General features: G+C 36.3%; 2 non-coding genes across 2 annotated transcripts; one reads left to right on the top strand and one right to left on the bottom strand.

Annotated features, from left to right (window-relative positions):
* Window positions 1-351: 351 nt before the first annotated feature.
* On the top strand, window positions 352-458 carry LOC121211838 (small nucleolar RNA R71). Its single transcript, XR_005907056.1, has one exon. It is a non-coding gene; the product is annotated as a small nucleolar RNA R71 (small nucleolar RNA).
* Window positions 459-19199: 18741 nt separating this feature from the next.
* LOC121211892 (small nucleolar RNA R71) lies at window positions 19200-19305 on the bottom strand. The gene has a single exon (XR_005907109.1). It is a non-coding gene; the product is annotated as a small nucleolar RNA R71 (small nucleolar RNA).
* Between the last annotated feature and the right edge of the window lie 4988 nt (window positions 19306-24293).

The raw sequence follows: 24293 nt of genomic DNA on the forward strand, positions 1-24293 counted from the left end.
ACTCAGTTTAGCGGTCCCGAAACCACTTCCCGACTAGGGTCAATTTTGGGCTGTCACAGCATTACTGGGTGAACCTATGAAGAACCAAGAAAACCGTCAATTTTTCTATTCAAAAGTTCTACCTGATTAGAGAGCATGGTGACCGAATCGATGTTATAAACGCTGGCTGCTTTTGTTGGCTTTATCTTCATGACTTACCATTGAGAATTATTCAGTGACATCTCTTTTATAAATTCATAAGCATCCTCAGGTGTCTTATTATTGATAGTCCCACCAGAGGTTGCGTCGATCATCTGTCGAGTCGAAGGATTCAGGCCATTGTGAAATGTTTGAACCTGTAGCTAGAGTGGTAACCCATGGTGAGGGCACCTTCTCAAATGGTCCTTGTATCTCTCCTATGCATCATAGAGTGTTTCTAAATCCATCTGCACAAAAGAGGAGATATCATTACGTAATTTGGCTGTTTTAGCCAGCGGAAAATATTTTAATAAAAACTTTTCGGTCATTTGTTCCCATGTAGTGATTGACCCTCGTGGAAATGAGTTTAACCATTGTTTAGCCTTATTCCTCAACAAAAAGGGAAACAATCGAAGGCGAATGGCGAATTATAAACGCTATTGATTTTAAAAGTGTTGCAAAATTCTAAGAAATTTGCCAAGTGAGCGTTGGGATCCTCGTCCTGCAAACCATCAAACTGAACAAATTGTTGGATCATTTGAATGGTGTTAGGTTTCAGTTCAAAATTATTGGCAGCAACAGTAGGCCTAACTATGCTCGATTCAGTTCTTGTTAAAGAAGGTTTAGCATAATCATACATAGTACGTGGAACAGGATTTTGATTAGCAGTAATTGCAGGAGGTAGCGAATTTTCTTGGTTTTCAGTCATTTCCTCGGTTGTGGTTGAAGTATCGTCCTCTTGCTCTTCTTCTGTGTATCGTAAGCTTCGTCTTCTTTCTCTTTGGTTTCTGCAAACTGTGCGATCGATCTCACTATCAAACAGTAATGGTCCTAGCGGGTTTCTTCTGGTCATAAACTAGAAAAACCTGTCAGAAGAAAATAAATGAAGAATTAGAAAAAAAATAAAAATTTAAATTGCAATAAAAGTAAAATGGCTAAAGTAATAAAAATCGAGTGTTCCTAATATCCTAGTTCCCCGGCAACGGTGCCAAAAACTTGATACGTGATATTCGCGACAGGTTTAAAAAATTTATAATTAAGCGTTCTTGAAACTAACTATTATCACGATGAAGGCAAGTGTACCTATTGAACAGTAGTATAGCTTTAGTAAGACCGGATTTTCGAACCCAAAGGAACCAAGAGTACTAGTAATTACTTTCTTTTTATTATCTAGCCTAAAAATTAAGGGATTTGTTTATCTAAATTAATTAACTAAACTAAGAGTGCTCCGAGAGAAATTGGGGAAAAGCTTCTGGGAAAATTCGATTGATTAAGACAATACCCAAGGAGAAATCCACCTAGACTTCACTTGTTATTTGACTCTGAATCAGACGATTTATTCATTTGACTTGATCCGTAGAAATCCATAAGTTATATTATTATATCTCTCGAGACTAATAACGTCTAACCCTAGGTTGATTAATTGAAATCTCTTTCTAATTAACATCTAGTGTTGCATTAACTCGATCTATGGATTCCCTTATTAGGTTTCACCCTAATCTGGAAAAATCTTATCACCCTATCTCTAGGCGTGCAATCAACTCTGCTTAATTATGAAAAATTTACTCTTAGACAGGGTCTATTCCTCCTTTGAATAAGAGTATTAACTCGAATCAATATCCTGGAGTATTAAAACAATAATTAAGAACACATAATTAAGAACAAGTCAAATATTTATCATACAATTCAAATAATAATAACAAGAGTCGTCTTAGGTTTCATTCCCATTAGGTATTTAGGGAATTTAGTTCATAATTATAGAAGAAAATATCTCAGAAGAATAATGAATACAAAACATAGAGAAAACCCAAAACCCTTGAATGGAAATCAAAGGGAGATCTTCAGTCTTGATGATGAATTCGGCTTCTAAGATGGACCAATTGGCTTCTCTTGAGTAATTCCTTGCCTCCTACTCTGCGTCCCCCTTCCTAAGTGCCTCATCAGGTGTTTAAATAGGATTTAGAATGCCTAAGAGCCCTCAAAATTGTCCTTTTCTGAATAGGGTTATACTTGGGCTCGGCAGGGACACACCCATGTGCGATTACTCCAGTCCGTGGTCAAGGCTGTTGAATAGGCACGGGCGTGTAGTCTACCCGTGTAAGTCGTGCTTCGATCCTGCTAAAGAGACACGGCAGTGTGACACGCCCATGTGAGGAAGTACAGGCCGTGTTGATTTCCCATGTGGGTCCATTTTCTCCGTTTTCAGCTCGTTTCTTGCTCTTTTTACTCTTTTATGCTCATCTAAGTATAAAACATGAAATCAAAGAATTAGGAGCATTGAATTCACCAATTCTAACGAGAAATCATCCATAATTGTGTTAAGCATGGGATAAAAATATGTATAAATTACGGTTTATCATGCACTAGGTTTCGATTCCTTGTCTATTTGAACTTGAGCTTTTACTTACACTAAAGTGTACAAGTCACGCATACATAGTCCGCTATCTACTCAGAATTTAGGTAAGCCACAATATGAACATCACAAGTGAATAAATCCATAAACGGATTCAAGATCTGTTCTACTTGGGTCCTTTTCGATGTACTATCAGTTCAGTCAGTCACATCTATATCTCTATCTTTTGGGAGTCATCTGCTCTGATGCCCAAGACAAAGCATCTCCTTAATTGGGCTTGATAGAAGACATATTAGTCTTTCAATCAGTTTGCTTTTTTGTAATTAGACTAAGGACATGTTTAGGTTCATCTACTAATACAAGCTATCTTTTCGTACTGGGATCCGACCACGTAATACCACTAAGTATCAGTTTAAACAATAGACAACCAATGAGTAACATTTGCTTCTATATTACTTTATGTGCAAGAATCATTTGAGGACAATAATTTAAAGTATATTAATGTAATTTATGAATAATTTTACTAACCAATCTATTTTAAAAAATCACAAGTGTACTTAGACGAAAATATTACACTTAGGGCACCAGATGAGTCATGTTTCACATTCATATGCCCTTCATATGTTCCCCAAAGAGCTCTTTAGCTATAAAAGTCTTGGCTAAACAAATCCCCAAGGTTTGTCCTCAGATGCCATTTTTTACTACATCCATTATTCTGTCAAACACTCTTGTTTCTCTTAATGTGTTTTGTCCTTATGTGGTTTCTTTTAGGTTTAGTTATATTCACACTGTTATAATGCCATAGCTTTTCCATTTCTCATATTTTGGCCTCCACAAGGAAGTTAGCAGTGCAACCTTGCTTGACACTTATTGACACTGTGGACCCACCATTTAGGACAAAAGTATAGCCTAATGTCAATTTCCTCAAATCTCGACACATTTGGAAGTCATAACTAGTCTATCCGATAGGAGTAAGGTCGCTTCCAGAATACACAAGCATATAATCTCTCATTCTTTGTAAATACTTCAGTATATGTTTAACTGCTTGTAGTGTCTTGGTCCTAGATTCGTCTGATATCGACTTACTTGCCCCACTCAAAACATATATCTGGTCGTGCATGAGAATTCCTACTACTGAAGCATAAGAAACCTGTTCCATGTTCCCTCTTTCTTTCACTGTCTTAGGATAATCATCTAAAGAGAGATGAATCTCGATATGGAAGGTTCATCCCTTCTTCAAATCGGTCATTGCATAATGCTCCAATATCTTGTTTGTGTATGAAGCCTAAGATATTGCTATCATTTTGTTCTTTCGATCCCTCAGGATTTGAATACCTAGAACAAAATCAGCTTCTCCCAAGTCTTTCATGCTAAACTGTTGGATTAACCATAGTTTAACCAATGACAATCTCCTAATATCATTCCCAATGAGTAGAATATCATTGACATATAGAACGTGAATGACCACCTTTCCATCCCCTAAATGTTTATAAGCACAAGGTTCATCTAAAAGTCTTGATCGCTTCATCAAATCTTTGACTTTATGAGCGGGATGCCTTCTTAAGTACATATATGGACCTAAGTAGTTTGTAAACTTTGTGTTCATTTCCTTTAGCTATATATTCAGTGGTTGCATCATGTAGATGCTCTCTTCAAGATAGCCATTGACAAACAGTCTTGACATCTATTTGCCAGATCTCGTAACAGAGGACTGCTGCAATGGATAGTAATATGCGAATTGACTTGAGCATGACAACTAGATAGATTGTTTCATCGTAATAAATGTATTGTTTCTGATTATTACCTTTTGCTACAAGTCTGGCCTTATAGGTTTCCACTTTTCCATCCGCATTTCTTTTTCTCTTATAGATCCACTTTATACCTTATGGGTTTTATTCCTTCCGATAAGTCTACAAGTTCCCACACTGAGTTGGAGTACATAAAGTCCACCTTAGCATTTATAGTTATTTCCTAGGGCTTGGAATCAACACTCTACATCAATTCATCAAATGTGAGTGGGTAAGCATCTTTTTGTTTAGTAGACTTAGTGTTTAAAGCACTTTCACCAGATTGGAAGAACTTAGGCCTACGGGTGAAACACCTCTAGCTTATATTTGTCACCGGAACAGGGTTACAGAGCATTATTGAAGTTTTGAAATCAATGAACATAAATTTCAAATATTTCGAATCATATCAATAATAATATTAAAACAAATCCAAATCATGCATATTGTAGAGCCTTCGAGGCCCTAAAAACACATTAGAAACAAGTCGAGACTGTAGAGGTCATACGGCTGTATGGTCATTCGAAGTAGGGACACACGGCCGTGTCCCAACCCGTGTCTGGGCTGGTGTAACTCACAGACCTGGGTTACACGGCCAAGCCACACGCCCATGTGCTAGGTCGTGTACCCTTCGAAATAACCTCATATGCCCGTATGCCAGGCCGTGTGCTAGGCTGTGCAACAGCCTGGCTTGCAACCTTCTGAAAGCTACAGGGGGCACACATTCATGTGTCTCTACCCATGTGGATGAAAATAGTTCATTTTACAAGCCATTTTTCTCACCCATCATGGCATGTACCTACAACCAAAATTGCATATATATACAAGCCATAACAAGGCACCAAAATCATGCATATTCTAGCTATATACATTTGGTATAGTATCATACAACCAATATGCGCAAAGGCACCTCAAATAACTACATCAAAACATGTACAACCATGTACTCAATTTGCCAAGATAAACAATCAACTTCTATGGATATTTGTATCAATAAATACCATTGAATTTACTTACCAAAACATACCAAATGGTACTAAACATGCAATTCAACTACTAGCATCAACATTCATATATGTCATTCACAAGAAAGTACCAATTCACCATATTTCCAAACAAGGCACATGACAATATAATATACATATTCATTACTATCATTTCATCTTCTATCATTCAAACATATTAAACCAAACATCAATCATTTCAAGGCTACTTATATATATACCAAAATATGTCATTTTACCAACAAAATGCCAAAACACAAGCCAAGTCAAATGTCCATATCAACAGCCAAGACAAATAAGCTCACATTAAGCAATATACCTTTAAATGCCATTATAACCAAAATCAAAACTACTGAAAGTACCAAAAGAGTTGATGGATAGTATGATATAGCTTCGACAAGCTTCCAACCCAGACAAGCTTACAATTCACTATAAGACACGGAAAATAACATAGAGTAAGCATTTAAGCTTAGTAAGTTCGTATAACATAGAACATAACTTACCATTTAATCACATAATAGGTAAGTAAACATAGCATATCCCAACATAATTTGGCCAAATGCCTAAGCATATACATCAAAACATGTTAGCCATGTAAATCCATATATAAACAAATAAACATAGATGAGCACAACATTTGATTAAGTTTCATATACATGTATCATCCATTTCATTTCTCAATACACCTTGTATCATCATTTCAATGTAATTCACATTTATCCCTATAATAGTTTGTAAAACTCTTACCATTTTGTGTTAGAATAATGCCCGTTAAACCATTTAGAATACTGTTGGATACCCGGGATAGCTCACAAATAGAGTGTTAGCTCATATAACTGTAATCCGTCAAATCCTGTGCATGTATGCTCACATGAGTTGTAAAGCAAAATGCTCACACGAACTGTGAAAATAGGCCTGCTCACACGAGCTGTGGGTTGGAACATAGCTATACGATGCTGCTCACACAAGTTGTGGAGAATCCACAACACATGCTGAACCTAATCCATCGGTACGATGTTCAGGACCAACACCAGAATCATGTAAACCCTAATGACATGTCATTTGTATCCTACGAATTCCTAAGGTACAAACAGGGCTCGCTAATTGTCATACGTCGTTGGATATGCAACTATGTATAAATATAACAATTCACAATTCATGCATAATTCAATATAAAACATATAAACACAATTTAATCATTTGAACTTACCTTAACGAGTAAACGTAGATATGAAAACGACTAATCTGAGACTTTTTCTTTGCCCGATCTAAAGCTGTACGAGGTTTGTCTTGATCTATACAGATAAATTTAACTCAATTCAATATGTATTTTATTCAAGTTAACCCAAAATCATATTTTGGTAAAATTACCATTTTCCCTATACTTCTACTTTCTTTGCAATTTAGTCCCTAGCTCATAGAAATGGAAATTCATGCAATTCCACCATAACCCACTATAGCCAAATATCAATTAGTCCCTAGTAAGCCCTATATTTCATTTTTTTCACAATTTCACCATGTAAAATTTTCTATTTTTCACTTTAATCCCCATTTGACATTTTCACCAAAAATCACTTAACAAAAGTTGTTTATCTAATAAAAACTATCCATTTTCTTCCATCAAACATAAAAAAAAACCTATACTCATTCATGGCAAAACCTTAATAGTTTAACAGTTTCACAAATTTGTAATAGTTCGGTTTAGACCCTAGTCGGAATAGTGGTTTTTGGACCACAAATCTGAGTCAATGAAATGTTTAAATATTATTTTCTATGTTTATGATGTGTGAATTAGCATGTGTGAAAGTCTCGTATAAAAATTTGAATGTTTGTGTGCTTAATTTAATAAAAAGGACCTAATCGCGTAAAATGTAAAAGTTGTGTGCTAGATGTTAAAAGTGCCTATTTGATTTGGCTTTATATATGAGGGGTCCTTATGATGCAGATAGGCTATTGGTTTAATTAATGGACAAATATGGATAATATTTAGTGGAATTTTAATGAAATAGATAAGGTTAAAATTGGTATTTAGTAATTAAGTTATGTTAAATAAAACATATCATAAAATCATCCTTATTATCATTATTTTTGACCGAAAATTTGAAAAGAAGAAAGCCAAAGGCTAGGTTTTCATTCGGCTATGGTTGAAGCTTGATTAAGGTATGAGTTTTGTTCGGTTTTTGATAATTTCTACGTTTTTGTGATCGTTGCTTAGTATACTATCAAGCCCATGTCTCAATTTTTGATTTTGTTGATGCTTTTGAGTTATGCAATTGATGAAACTATGAGATTTGTGATGTTAGTTGACGAATTATGTAAGATATGTTTTGGGTTAACATATGTTGTCTTTGAATTTTTGATGAAATTGAGTAATTTGGGCTAAATTGTAAAAATGTTATTTTGAGGGACTAAAATGTGAAATAAATGAAATGTGTGGATTTGTATGAGACCTATGAAAATTATGCTAAGCTTGTGTACAAGAAAACTTTGTGTATTTTGTGATTTTGTAAATTAGGGACTAAAGTGTCGAAATGTGAAAATGTGAGGGCTCGTTTCGAAATGCCCTAAATATGTGTCTATGGATTGTTTTGAATAATTTAGTTAATAAAAGGGTTAATTTTGAATACTTATAGATCAATAAAAGAGGAATTCAGACTTAGACCGAGGGAAGTCGAAGATTATAGATTAGGTGACCCGAGTAGACAATTTCGAGTACGAGGTAAGTTTGTACGTAAAACATGATGTTATAATTATGTTTTGATGCTTTGTTTATACATAGATTGTATATAAAATTATTTTGGATGAATACGATGATAAATCAATGGTATTTGGCACTAAGTGTGCGATTTAAACTAGTTTCGGCTATATGAGGCACTAAGTGTGTGATATCGAGATAGCTTCGGTTAATTGAGAAAGCACTAAGTGTGCAAAATTAATATAGCTTTGACTAATCTTTTAAGCACTAAGTGTGAGAATGTTTAAAGCATTGGTAATCTTTGGAAAGTCTTAAAATATCCGAACAAGAGGTGAGAATGAAAATGAATGAATACGAGAATGTCTAGGTAAGTATAATACCTATGTGGTAGATGGTATTATGCATATAAATTTTATTGAATTAGTGTAAACATATGGATGATGTTGGCATGAAATTTATAGATAAGTTGATAATTTATAAGTACTTATGTGTTGTTGTTTCTTATTTTAGATACTGTTGATGATTTTGGTACGAACTTACTAAGCTTTTGAAAGCTTACTTTGTGTGTGTTTGCATTGTTTTATAGATATCGAAGCTACTATGAGCTCGGGGATCGTCAAGGATCATCACCACACTATCGGACCTCATTTTGGTACTTTGAAAATGTATATATTAAAATATGGCATGTATAGGCTAGAAGTTGTGGGATTATGTTTTGTGATGTATATATTTAGCCATGTGATATGGCTTGGTATGGTTGTGGATATGTCATGGTTTTGGTATAAGATATATGATACAATATGATATAGATATGTTTTAGTTGGACAAAAGAAATGGTAAATGTTGGTAATTTTTGGTAAGTTTTAGCATGAAATTGAATGGTGTATAGAAAGAAATGTTTTGACAAGCTTTTGTCTTATGTTTTGATATAGATAGGTAAGGCTTATGAGTATGTATTTGATTGGAATTGATATGTCACGAGTGAGTTATGTTTTGGTTAGGAATTTGGCTAAATTGGTTATGCATATATGCTTATTTCTTTGCTTGTAGGTTGACCCAAATTGGGGTGGCAAATTGGCTATTCAAATGGCCTATTTTTGTCGACACGGGCGTGTGTCTCAGTTGTGTGTGACATATGGTCACGTTAAACGGCCGTGTGTCCCCTAGGGTACCCTTCGAATTAAAGGTAGTATACCATCCAGTTTTGACACGGCCTAGACACACGGGCGTGTTTTTTGGTCGTGTGTGGCACACGGGGTTGGAACATGAGCGTGTGGTCAGCCATGTGGCCAGGTTAGCAGCCTCCCTAATTTTCACACGGCCTAGTACACGGGCATGTCTTGTGGCGGTGTGGACAAGTCAGTATGTATGCCCTGTTTCACCACGGCTTAGACACACAGGCGTGTCTAATGCCGTGTGAGGCACAAGGCCCGTTCACACGTACGTGTGACCTTTTAAAAGTTGAAAATTTTTATAACTTCTGAAAAGTTCACATGTTATCGATTTAGTCCTAGATGCATGGTTTAAACCTTGTATGCTTGGTTTAAGTTCGTAATGAACATGAATGAATGGTATTTTATTGAATTGAGATGGTATTTGATATTTGGTTGTTTTGATCTAAGTTACGAGTTCAGTAATGCCTCTTAACCTATTCCGGCGACAGATACGGGCTAGGGGTGTTACAAAATTAGTCCCCGGGCTAGCTTGATTAAGCTGCAACAATCCCGAAACCATAGAAATCCTTAAAAACGGGACAAAAATCATTGACCTAATGACAAAATAGGGTTGGTCGAAACTAGCTCAATAATGGCTTCCTTTTTCTCTTTTAATTTCGATTGATGATGATGAATAAAAGATGAAGACTGTTTTAGTTAATTTGTTTTTATCATTATTTTATAAATTACTTAAATAACCTTTAAAAACATCACTAATTACGAAAGTTCCAAGCCATCACATTCCACTAGCTTCATTAGCGGTCTAATTACCGTATAAGGAGTCTTACTTTAAGGTTTTATTGCTATTTAATACTTTTAGCTACTAGAACTCAACATTTTCACTTTACGTGATTTAGTCCTTTTTGTCAAATTAAACATGTAATCTATAAAATTTCTTAACGACATTTTTTATACGGTACTGCTATCATGCTGTAGGAAATAAAATAATAAAATAAATATTTTAACATCAAATTTGTGGTCCCAAAACCACTATTCTGTTTTCACTGAAAATGGGCTGTTACAACGAGTGACATTTCCTACGAAACATAGAAGAGTCCACCGAGATAGTAAACACGGGTAAGTCCTTTGGGATAAGCGGAAAGAGGTAAGAAGGGTATAAGACCATAGCTAGGCTACGATATCCCATAGAGTCTGCCTTGTGATGAACATGAAAGACAACCCGCCTTGTGACGAACATGAAAAGACAACCCGAACCTTAGATGAGGTTTATAGGCCTGTGTGTTAATCATGAAAGGCCAGGAAGGTGGAAAAAAGTGTACGTATGCTAAGCAAATCATGAGGAATCTGCCAAAAATGGTAGTAGATGTGAAAGCTAGCAAGGAATGGGCGAATAACTACTAAGAACTAGAAAGAGGTAGGCAGTGTAGGAGCTAGCCTAAAGATGGAAGGTAAGAGGAGACAGAACGTCTGTCAAGACTATTTCCCTTTGAGGAAAGTCTACTACAGATACGCTACCATGATAATAGTCGCCATGATAATGGGCTTTAGAAAGGGGGCGAGCAATTGGATGGTGAGTTGTATAGTCCCATGGATGCTATCTTGTTGGTCTAGTAAGTTAGATCGACTTGTGTGTATGGAATAGGTGAGGTTTAAAGTAAAGGTAGAAGTGAGTGGCAAATTACTAGAAGTAATTTCCCCACTACGAACACTAAGATAGAATCAGGGTAGCTACACCAAAAGGTATGTCTTAAGAACCCTTGGGTGGAAAAGAGAGGAAGCTAATGTAAAGGATAATGAACATCTGGAGTGAACAAAGAGAGTATGAAAGGAAATACAGGAAGTAAGAATAAGACTTACTGATAAGGAGAAGTATTTAGGATATGAACTAATGGAGAGCCCAACCAGAGGAAGGTTTGAAAATAAGTTGAGTAATTAAGAGGATCAGGTGGAGTCTACCATTCCGACAAGGAACGTTCTCCTTGAGCGAAAATGGAGTTATTTTTATGTTTATGTTTATTTTATTTTACATTTGTTACCCCTGGTGTGCTAGGGTTATTATGAATGCTAAATGATCTCACTAAGTTCATTTGAACTTAAAGCAGTGTGCTGATGTTTGTAGGACTTTTGGGGTTGACTGAGGACTTTGAGGATAGACCCAGCTAGATGGGAAATGATCGATGATCGTAGGAAGTTTAGAGTCATGCACATAGGAAGGGAGTACTGTTGGCAATTTTGTTTCAAAATTTATTATTGTGTAACCAGACGACATCCCTAAAAACCAGAATTAGCATCAGTTAGCCTTAGTTGAATCTTAGGAATTATTTGTAAACTAATAGTCTGAGTAGAGATAGAAATCATTAGAAGGATTAAATTTTCTGTGGCTTAAGACCTTAGTCATAAGGATGATTATTTTAAATTTCAATATTAGATAGTTTATTTTTAGAATGTTGAGAGTAGTTAAATTAGAAATGAGTACGCATAGGTCTATTTTGACGCTCCATACTCGGATCCGACGAACGGGTGAGGTGTGGGGTGTTACACACACGGGCACAAATTTTATATATTTTAATATCATTCCTGCAATTGTTCACATTTACATATAAAACCCTATACATGTTCATATTTTTCATTTTCATATCATTTAATCATTCGTATTTTCACATTTGTACCATATATTATTACGTAATAGTCATTCATCACATAATATTTCAATTCAGTCCATTACTAGTCATATATGGCAAAGTCACTAGTATTTAAACTATATTCAAACATATATATTTCAAATTAAACAAAAGTATAAATATAACACAAACTGAGATAGTAAATTCCATATGACCTTAGTTGTTCAAAATATGAGTTGAATGAATACTTTAGGGACTAATCCAAAATTTTAGCTTTTCCCCTATTAGCTCCACTTTGATTCAAGTCTTGATCTATACAATTATTTTATATAACCACTCAATACCAGACATTTTAATACTATGTCATGATATGCATGATCCAATATAAACCCATTTTCAAGTCCCCTCATATTTTACATTTTATTGAATTTAGCCCTTAAACTCGAGATAAATATAACTTTCGATTCCTAGCTTTGGATTAAAATCTGATTTCACATATTCTCATTAGGGACCTTATATTTTCTATTTCTAACATAATTTCATGATGGGTTTCAAATTTATTCAATTTGGTCCCTAAGGTAACAAAGTTAACAATTAAGTTAGATTAACTTTACAATCTAGTCCTTTCCATAATCTAAACTTAAAATCTATCAATTTCAAGCCTAATTCATCACTTGATCAACAATTTTAGCTTCCTAAAACTATAATATTTTATCAATTTGGTACATGGGTAGCTAAATCAAGCTCCCTGGTCACAAATCCATAAAAATTACAAGAAAAGGACTTGATTTCATTACCTAATTAATAGTCAAATGGTTGGAGGAAATTTTTGAAATTTTCTTAAATCCCTAAGTTCCTTAACTATTTCCACCATTAATTACACCTTTTCAAGGCACTTAATGTAATCATAAATATTTTGAAGTTCATTATTCATCTCAGCATTTACTATTCAGGCCTTGGCGTAGTACCTTTTCAATATCAAAAGTTTGAGGATGATACATGTAATAACCCAATTTAGGGCCTAGTCAGAGCAGTGGTCTCGGGACCACAAATACGAAGGTAGAAAATTTTTTTTATTTTTTTTATGAGGTTATAGCACGATTATATTAATGCATGAAAAATTTGGTGAGTTAATTTTAAAATTTTCAAGCCCGATTACGAAAAAGGACTAAATCGCAAAAAGGGCAAAAGTTACATTTTAGTATCCAAATGTGTTAAATAGTTAGAAAATAAAAATTGAAGGCTTTGAAAGGGCAATTACACCCTTTTTAATAGTGTTGGGCGGCCATGTGATGGACTCTAAACAAATAGTCAAAGTATTAGGTAGATGATGTCATGATTTGGTGATAAAATAATGCCCAAAAGCCTAGCTATCATTTTCTTCTTCTCCATCTTCTTTCTTCACCGAAATTATCATCAAATATTGGTTTGAAAGCTCAAAAAATCTGCAGCAACTTAAAGCACTCATAAGTAAGTGATTTTAATTAGTTTTCTTCAAGATTTTTACACTTTTGAGACCCTTGAAGCATGAGCTTTCAAATGAGGGTGATATCTTACAAAATGGTCAAGAGTTTAGGATTTTTACATGGATGCATTTGTGGTATATGTCGATTTTTTATGGAGAAATATGAGTCCTAGTTGTGTTATAAATAACTTTTATGAAGGGTGTTAGCATGTAAACACCTAAAGGGACTATTTCGTATAAGTTGCAAATTAAGTAATAAGTGTGTGAAATAGTGAGAATTTTGGGTTTCTATAGTAGTAAAAAGAGTTTATCTAGGCTTGAAATACGAAGAAATTCGATAAAAATCAAATTTTGAGTATGGGGGTAAAATGGTCATTTTGTTAAAAGTTTAGGGGCAAAATAGTCATTTTACCAAAGATGTAAATTTTAGATAGCCTAATTGTGTTTAATGACTGAATGAGTGCAGTTTGTTATTATAGATTAAGATTTTCCAAAATTGAGCCTAGACCGAGGTAAAGCCAAGCAATCCGATTAAGCCAACTAGTCAAGTACTTTTTGTAAACTGAGGTAAGTTGTATGTAAATAATACAACTATATTATTAATGCATGTATTCGATTGTTATTGATTTGATATAGCATAAATTTCTAGAATTGCAACTAAGTATATGTATTTATGATTGAGAAAGTTAAAAGATCCAGTAAGAACCCAGGAAACAAACCGAATATTCATGCCATGACATGGGGTTATGTGAGAGCCAGTATAAGACCATATTTGGGACATGACATCGGCATTGAGACAGGGCTAGTGTAAGACGTGTCTGGGACATGCATCAGCCGTATCATGATAGCCCGTGTAAGACCACGTCTGGGACATGGCATCGGTGTAGAGGTGAGTGCCAGTGTAAGACATGTCTGGGACACGCATCGGCCTCAATGATGTTAGCCAGTGTAAGACGTGTCTGGGATATGCACCGGCTAAGTTTCCTGCTAGTGTAAGATATGTTTGGGACATGCATTATCACGTATACACGAGAGCTAGTGTAAGACCATGTCTGGGACATGGCAGCGGCAACTTAACCCATGTTTGAGGCTTATAGAATATCCGATAGTATTCCAAAAGGTTCAACTTTAAGAGTTAAGAAAGAGATTTAATAAGGAAAGTATGATAATGTTGTAAGTGTTACAGGTACCTATTTGGTAGGCATGAGTAATGAGCTTGATTAGAAAATATGATTTGAGTTGATGGTAATGAAAAAGTCCAGTTTATACTTACCTTTGAGCTATGAGCATAATTAATAAACGGTGAAGTTGTTGTTGTACATATATCTATATGCAACTTACTAAGCTTTATGCTTACTCTCTTTCCTTCCCTTTTCTTTCAGTACTGCCATTTTGCTCGAGGATCCCTTGAAGTCAGAGATATCGATCACACTATCAGCCGTAATACTCGGTATAGTTGGATTTATATTTTTGATTACGGCATGTATAGGGCTAGACTAGGTAGTTGTATTATTGAGAATTGTTTATGTATATTGGCTTAAGATAAAAGCCCTTCATTTTGTATTAAGCCTAGATAATGGCTATTATTCATTTTGGCAAATGTATATGATGTTCCTTCTATGGATGAATTAATATCTTCTGGGATGGAATTAGCATATTGAAATGATCTTGTGTAGGTTGTGCAAATTGGGTAACAAAATGGCTTGGAAAATAGCCTAGTTTGTCCACACGGGCAAGACACACGGGCGTGTGTTTAGACCGTGTGTGACACACGGCTCACCCCCATGGGTGTGTGTTATGGCCGTGTGTCCCCCTGCACTCAAACTTTTAAATCAGTATTGTCCACGGCTAGGCCACACTGGCGTGTGCCATAGCCGTGTCTATAAGTCAGTATTGCCCACGGGTAGGCCACACGGGCGTGTGTCATGGTCGTGCCCTAAGTCAGTGTCGCACACAGGCTGAGGACATGGGCATGACCCGAGTCACACGGGCGTGTGGAACCCTAAAGCATGAATTTCACCAAGTTTTTCTTAAATTCTCAGCTAAGTCTAAATCGTCTCGAATGTATGTTTTGGGCCTCATAAGCCCATTCAAGGAACTAATTGCTTATGAAAGTAAAAGTTTTAAAATTTATCAAAAATTTTACCGCCCGGTTTTGTATAGTTGATTGAGTTATGTCAGGTAACACCTCGAACCATGTCTCGGCGTCGGATATGGGCGAGAGGTGTTACAATACAACTCTCCCTTCTTATGCAATTTAATCTTTGAAAAGTACCTGAATTGAACAACTGAGGATGTTGGTGACGTATTCTTTCTTCACTCTTAGGTGGCTTTCTCGACGTTGTGATTTCTCTATTTAACTCTCTTTTGGAGTATGCTTAAAGACCAATCACTATATAATTGTAATAACGTACTTATTTACCATTTTATCAATTATTATGTTACCATTATTATTTTGGAAATTTATTTGTGTATTAAATAAATTGATTAATAATTTAATTTTTGAATAATATAATTATTCTTATATTGTCCTTCCTCGAGTATTAAAGTGGGCTAGGACAACAATAATATATTGAGTATAATGTGTAGTTGATTGATGTGAAGATGTTTGCATTGATATGAGATATCAAGTCAGTGCATGGTTACATGTTTAGCAGAACAATGTATTGGACTGATCGTTCCTAAGAATGCTTATTGAATTATTATGTAATAATCAACACAATTCTTATAGTGATAATTATGTGTATGATCTTTACATTAAAAGTTATCATAATTCCAACACCTAGAGTCGGATACTTTGACACAGTCAAATTTTTACAAAACACCTAGAATCAGCACTATTAAGTGTAACACCCCTTACCCGTATCCGATGTCGGGACATGGTTCGAGGCATTACCGGACTTAAACATAAACATTCATACAAACCGGGCCATAAAATTTCATCCAAATTTAAAACTTTTCAAGCACATATAAATTGTCCCTTATAAGGGTCTACGAGGCCCAAAACATACATTGGGAGCGATCGGGACTAAACCGAGAACTTTCGAAACCTTTTCGAGACATAGAAAATTTTCTTGTTTTGGATAGTCACACGCCTATGTGGGTAGGACGTGTAGTCACACATGCCCGTGTGGCTTGGGACACGCTCGTGTCCTCAGCCCATGTAACTCTTTGACTATGACATCATCAGCAAGATGAGGCCACACGGCCAAGTCACACTCCCGTGTGCTTAGGCCGTATGGCAAATAAAATTCCAAAAATTGAGTGCAGACTTCACACGGCCAGGGCACATGCCCACGTCCTGAGCCCGTGTCCTCTACACGGTTGAGACACAAGACCGTGTCTCCGCTTGTGTGTTTACTACTGGGCATTCTGTTTTGTAAAAATTAGAGTGCAGGGGACACACAGCTGGATCACACGCCTATGGGGTAGACCATGTGTCACACACGGCCTAGACATATGCCCGTGTGTCTACCCGTCTGGACAACTTCTAGGCTTTTTTCCAAGCCATTTGCCACCCTTAAGAACTCACACACTTAAACCCACTTCATAGCATACAACATAACACTTCCATCCTAAGAAGCATAGACATTTTATCTTTTTCATAGTCAACGTATAACATATTCAAGTTAGTAGGTTTACCCAAGGTATTCCACACCAATTTCATGGATAATCATCTTTGATATCTTACTTCCAAGTTATACATTTGTACCACATTTATTGCCATACACATTAATCATATTTCATCCATTTAACATACATGCCATCTATCACACTCATTATCATAAACAACCACAACAAGCATAACCACATTTGCATGCATGTGATAAACCATAAATTATACATATTTTGACCCCATGTTTAATGCATTTTATTGATGATTTCTCATTAGAATTGGTGAATTCGATGCTCCTAATGCTTTAATTTCATGTTCTATAAATAGGAGAGCATAGGAGAGCGAAAGGAACGAGAAACGGACCAAAAATAAAGAAAATGGTCAAAGTACGAAATCAACATGGCCTAGACCTCCTCACACGGGTAGACCACACAGCCGTGTCAATCTAGCAGAACTGAAGCACGATTCACATGGGTAAAGCACACGCCCTTGCCATTCTAACAGGCTCGAACACGGCCTGAAGTAATCGCACATGGGCGTGTCACACGGGCGTGTCCCTGCCGAGCCCAAGTTAAGTCCAATTCGGAAAAGGCCACTTTTGAGGGCTTCTAGGCATTCCAAAGCCTATAAATACTCCGTAGTGGAGGAAGAAAAAGGAGGAGAAGAAGGGGGAGTAAGGAATTACTCCAAGGAAGCCGATTGATCCATCTCGGAAGCCGGATTCATCATCAAGACTAAAGATCTCTCCTCAATTTCCCTTCAGGAGTTTTGGGTTTTCTTTATGTTTTGTATTTGTTATTCTTCTAAGATATTTTCTTATTAAGTTATGAACTAAAACCCCTAAATACCTAAGGGGAATGAAACCTAAGATGAATCTTGTTATTATATTCTGAATCGTGTGATAAATATTTAACTTGTTCTTAATTATATGTTCTTAATTCTTGTTTTGATATTCTAGAATGCTGATTCAAGACATGCTCTTATTCAGAGGAGGAATAGACCTTGTCTAAGAGTACTTTTGTCATAATTAAGCGGAGTTGATTGCGCGCCTAGAGATAGGTTAACAAGATTTTGCCGGATTAGGGTGAAACCTAAGAAGGGGATCCATAGATCGAGTTAATGCAACCCTAGAGTGTTAATTAGAGAAAAGTCTCAGTTATTCAATCCAGGGACTAGACGTTATTAGTCTTGAATAAGGATAATAACATAACTTAGGGATCTCTACGGAGCAAGTTGAATGAATAAATCGTCCGATTCGGAGCCAGAATAACAAGTAAAGTCTAGGTGGATTTTTCCTTAGGTATTGTCCTAAGTCAATCGATTTTCCCCAAAAGCAATTCCCCAATTCTTTTCTCTGTGCGTTCTTAGTTTAGATAAATAGTTAATTAAAACAAAACCTCTTTATTCTTAGGCTAGATAATAAAAAAAACAGTCATTACTAGTACTTTTAGTTCCTTTGGGTTCAACAATCCGGTCTTGCTAAGACTATACTACTGTTCTAGGTACACTTGCCTACATCGCGATAATAGTTAGTTCAAGAACGAGTAATTATAAATATTTAAAACCTATCACGAAACCTCGCGATCAAGTTTTTGGTGCCATTTTTGGGGAACTAAAATATTAGGAACACTTAATTTTTATTACTTTAGCCATTTATTTTTCTTGCAATTTAATTTAATTATTATTATTACTAATTAATTTAGTTTTTCTTTCTCTTGACAGGTTTTTGTAGTTTATGACTAGAAGAAACCCGTCGGGACCATTACATTTTGACGAAGAAATCGATCGCACAGTTCGTAGAAACCAAAGAGAAATAAGGCGAAGCTTAAGATACACAGAGTGCGAGCAAGAAGACCATACTCAACCCCCAACCGAAGAGATGGCTGAAAACCAAGGCAATCAGCTGCCTCCTGCAATTGCAGTTAATCAAAATCCTGCTCCACGCATTATGTATGACTATGCTAAACCTTCTTTAACAGGAACTGAGTCAAGTATGGTTAGACCTGCTATTGCTGCGAATAATTTTGAACTGAAACCTAACACAATTCAGATGATACAGCAGTTTGTTCAGTTTGATGGTTTGCAGGATGAGGATCCCAACACTCACTTGGTGAATTTTCTGGAATTTTGTAACACTTTCAAAATTAATGGCATTTCTGATGATGCCATTTGCCTTCGGTTATTCCCTTTTTCACTGAGAAACAAAGCTAAACTGTGGTTAAACTCGTTACCACGAGGGTCTATCACTACTTGGGAACAAATGATCGAAATTTTTTTACTAAAATATGTTTCGCCGGCTAAAATGGCTAAGTTACATAATGATATCCCTTCTTTTGTGCAGATGGATTTAGAAACACTCTACGATGCATGGGAGAGATACAAGGACCTTTTGAGAAGGTGCCCTCACCATGGGTTACCACTTTGGCTCTAAGTACAGACATTTCACAATGGTCTAAATCCTTCGACTCGGCAAATGGTTGACGCAGCTACTGGTGGAACCATCAACAATAAAACATTGGAAGATGCCTATGAGTTTATAGAAGAGATGTCACTGAATAACTATCAGTGGCAAGTCATGATGACAAAACCAACGAAAATAGCCGGTGTTTATAACATCGATTCGGTCACCATGCTCTCTAATCAGGTAGAACTCTTAAATAAAAAGATTGATGGTTTTCTTATTTCTTTACAGGTTCACCCAGTAATGCAGTGTGAAGCAAGTAGCAGTGGAACAAACCATTCGGAATACCAACCTTATGGCCACAACATGGATAACGAGCAATTAAATTACATGGGTAATAATCCTCGACCTCAAAACAATCCATACAGTAACACTTATAATGCAGGTTGGAGGAACCACCCCAATTTCTCGTAGGGAGATCGAGGAAATAAAAGACCACAACAACCTCCAGGCTACCAACAACCACCCTACCAACAGGAAAAGAAGCTAAACCTTGAAGAGATGCTCTCAAAGTTTATATCAGTGTCAGAAACCCGTTTTCAGAACACCGAGGCAGCACTCAAGAATCAACAAGCATCTATCCAAGGGCTCGAAACTCAGATAAGCCAGCTATCCAAACTGATCTCGGAAAGACCAGTAGGAAATTTACTTAGTAACACCAAATCAAGAGAGCATGTCAAAGTAGTTACACTAAGGAGTGGGAAAGTGTTGGCGGAATCTGAAAAGAAGTTAGCACAAGAAGCCGTGGAAAGCGAAAGGAAGGAAGAAAGACCCAAAAATAGTGACAAACTAGTGCCGGAGGAATATAAACCACCAGTTCCATATCCGGAAAAATTAAAAAATGATCGCATTGATTCACAATTCGGTAAGTTTCTTGAAAATTTTAAGCAATTACATATCAACTTACCTTTTGTTGAAGCTATCTCGCAGATGCCTACTACGCGAAATTTTTGAAGGAGCTTCTAACAAATAAAAGGAAGTTCGAGGACTTATCTATAGTAGAACTCAACGAGGAATGCTCAGCCATACTCCAAAACAAGCTGCCAACCAAACTGAAAGATCCAGGAAGTTTTACTATCCCTTGCTTAATTGGTAGTCTGAATGTTGAAAAAGCACTAGCTGATTTAGGCGCTAGCATTAATTTGATACCATATAAAATGTTCAAACAACTTGGTCTTGGAGAACCCAAACCTACTAGGATAGTATTCAATTAGCCGATAGATCTATTAAATATCCTAGCGGTATTATAGAAGACGTACTCGTAAAAATAGATAAATTTATATTGCGTGTTGATTTTGTTGTGCTTGACATGGATGATGATGTGGAAGTACCCTTAATTTTAGGGCACCCATTCCTAGCCACTGCTAGAGCTGTGATCGACGTGGGAGACGGTAAATTGGTACTTAGAGTAGGTGACGAGGAGATTATCTTTAAAATTTATGATGCTATGAGATTCTCTAGGGAACAAGATGATTCATGTTATTTCATTGACTATATTGATCATATTACTCAAGACTCTTTTCAGGAAATTGTACAAGAGGAGACGACAGAACCGTATCCAGCTCAAGACGAGGAGACAGGTGAGGAACCTAATAACCATTCGTCAAGACAAGTAGACTATGAGGGAATTAAGATAAACGATGAACTTAAGCTAAAACCCTCTATTGAGGAGCCTCCCAAACTGGAACTTAAACAATTACCAAACCACTTAGAATACGCATTCCTTGGAAATAATTCTACATTACCAATTATTATTGCTTCTAATTTGCAACCCAAAGAAAAAGAGGAATTAATCCAAGTATTAAAAGAACATAAGAATGCCATAGCTTGGAAAATTTCTAACATTAAAGGTATCAACCCTTCTTTTTGCACCTACAAAATTTTGATGGAAGATGAATACAAACCGTGTGTGTAAGCTCAAAGACGTTTGAACCCCAACATGAAGGAAGTTGTAAAAGCCGAGGTAATTAAACTTCTAGATGCTAGAATTATTTATCCTATTTCTGACAGTTCTTGGGTAAGTCTAGTGCAGGTTGTCCCCAAGAAAGGAGGCATGACGGTTGTGACCAACGAGAAGAATGAATTAATCCCAACAAGAATAGTCACAGGGTGGAGAGTTTGCATAGACTACAGTAAACTGAATGATGCCACAAGAAAAGATCACTTCCCCTTGCCATTCATTGACCAAATGTTGGAAAGATTATCCGGACACATGTATTACTGCTTTCTAGACGAACTCTCTGGTTACTTCCAAATCCCAATAGCTCCTGAAGATCAAGAAAAGACGACATTCACTTGCCCATATGGTACGTTCGCTTATCGTAGAATGCCTTTTGGATTATGTAATGCTCCTGCCACTTTTCAGCGCTGTATGTTGGCCATATTCGACGAACTCATAGAAGATATCATGGAAGTCTTCATGGATGATTTTTCAGTATTAGGTAACTCTTTCCATCTCTGCCTAAAAAATTTAAAACGAGTTTTAATAAGATGTGAGGAAACAAACCTTGTGCTTAACTGGGAGAAATGTCACTTAATGGTTCATGAAGGTATTGTATTAGGGCATAAAAATTCTAGTAAAGGGGTTGAGGTGGATAAATCTAAAATAGAAACAATCGAAAAATTACCACCCCATAGTTCGGTTAAGGCTATTAGGAGTTTTTTAGGACATGCTGGTTTTTATAGAAGATTTATTAAACCTTTTAACTTCGATCAGGAATGTTTAGAAGCATTTAATACTTTAAAGGATAAATTAATTAATGCTCCAATCATAATTGCACCTGATTGGAACTTTCCATTTGAACTAATGTGTGATACGAGTGACTTTGCAGTAGGTGTAGTATTGGGACAGCAAAAAGACAAGCATTTTCAACCTATCTGTTACGCTAACAAAACCTTAATGGCTGCACAAGAAAACTATACTACTACGGAAAAAGAGTTGCTAGCTGTGGTTTTTGCATTTGATAAATTTTGATCATATCTCATATTGTCTAAAGTTGTTGTTTACACTGACCATTCCACCCTTCTCTCCCTTTTAACTAACACCGATACAAAACCTCGACTCATTCGATGGATTCTCCTATTGCAGGAATTCAACTTGGAGATTCAGGATAAGAAAGGAGCTGAAAATCTCGCGGCTGATCATCTGTCCAGGCTCGAAAAATCCAATACTGGAGAACTAGATGACGTTGAAATAAATAATTCGTTCCTTGAAGAACAATTTTTCACTGTATCTAACTCCGAGTTACCTTGGTGTGTAGACATTGCGAATTTTTTAGCTGCTAACATTTTTCCAAAAGGGTTAACACACCAGCAAAAGAAGCGATTCTTTAATGATGTGAAAAACTACTTTTGGGATGATCCATTTCTATTTCGTAAATGTGCAGATCAAGTCATCAGAAGATACATTACAAGATCAGAAAGATCAAGAATATTGGAGCATTACCACTCAGGGCCAACGGAGGACACTATAGTGGAACTAAGACCGCACACAAAATACCTGAATCAGGTTTTTATTGGCCTTCGTTATTCAAAGTCGCTCTCAGGTATGTTACTTCCTGTGACAAATGCCAACGGACAGGTAACATATCTAAACGTGATGAAATGCCTCAAAACTATATGCTTTCATGTGAAATATTTGACGTTTGGGGTACCGATTTCATGGGTCCATTCCCCAGTTCCTTTAGGAATAAATACATCTTAGTAGCAGTTGACTACATGTCCAAATGGGTAGAAGCCCAAGTTCTACCTACTAATGATGCTAGAGTGGTAGTATGTTTCCTTAAAAAACTCTTCTCGAGATTCGAAACACCTAGAGCATTTATCAGTGACAGGGGCACTCATTTTTGTAATACCCAATTTGAAAAAACCCTTAAGAAATACGAAGTTCATCATAGAACGGCCACCCCATACCATCCTCAAACTAATGGACAAGTTGAAGTAGCAAACTGAGAACTCAAATGGATCGTTGAAAAAACAATAGAATGAAACAGAAAAGACTGGCCGTGCAGAAATAGGGTAGAAGATTTCCCCAAACACGGGCTACGATAAAACGACATGGCCATGCGACATGGCCATGGTTGAATCTGCAAAATAAACACGGGCGTGCGACACGCCCGTGTCTAGCACCCTTAGACAACACTGCTAGAATGAAACGGGCGTGCGCCAACTTACATAACCGTGGGAGAAGCGAACCATGCCAGACACGGCCGTGTGATACGATCTTGTAGCCACATGGCCTATATACACGGGCGTGCGAGAAGACCGTGTTGAGACATCTTAACTCGCGACAAACACGGTCGAGCCACGGCCCACACGGGCGTGTGCCTGGTCGTGCCTCTTGAAAAATTATAATAATTATCTTATTTTATTTTTCTTTTATTAAGATTTTAAGACTCATTCGTTTTTAAAATTCATTTGTTTTCCTTTTCAAAAAACAGCTTACCTTCAAAGTCAAGCTTGCCATCTAGAGTTATCTCCAATTCTCGATCTCGCCAATCCAAGGATATCATCCATTCTTAATACAGGAAGTTTCACTCCTCCCCTTATCTTATTTTTATACTCTAATATCTATCTTTGTACATTGAGGGCAATGTACATCTTAAGTGTGGGAGGGTATTTTTTAATGATTGCCTTATTCTCTTGAAAAACTCTCATATCATATTTAGGATAAATTTTAATTAATTTATGATTTTGATTGATATATCTTGAATTAAAAATAGGGATTTATGCATTTATTATTTAAACTTTAAGACATTAGAGAATCAAGTATGATAAGTTAATTTTTAAGAATTTAAAATCATAGGTTGTTTCCCCAAGTCTAGGTATTACTTTGAATTGGAATTCACGAGTCTAAACATAAAAAGCCATAATTTTTCTGAGATTTTTGACCCTTTTGAGCATTTATTAATCCTTTCATTCTCACTTTTATTATTGCTTTGAG

The sequence above is a fragment of the Gossypium hirsutum genome, chromosome A12, assembly GCF_007990345.1.
Source record: "Gossypium hirsutum isolate 1008001.06 chromosome A12, Gossypium_hirsutum_v2.1, whole genome shotgun sequence".
NCBI lineage: Eukaryota > Viridiplantae > Streptophyta > Magnoliopsida > Malvales > Malvaceae > Gossypium > Gossypium hirsutum.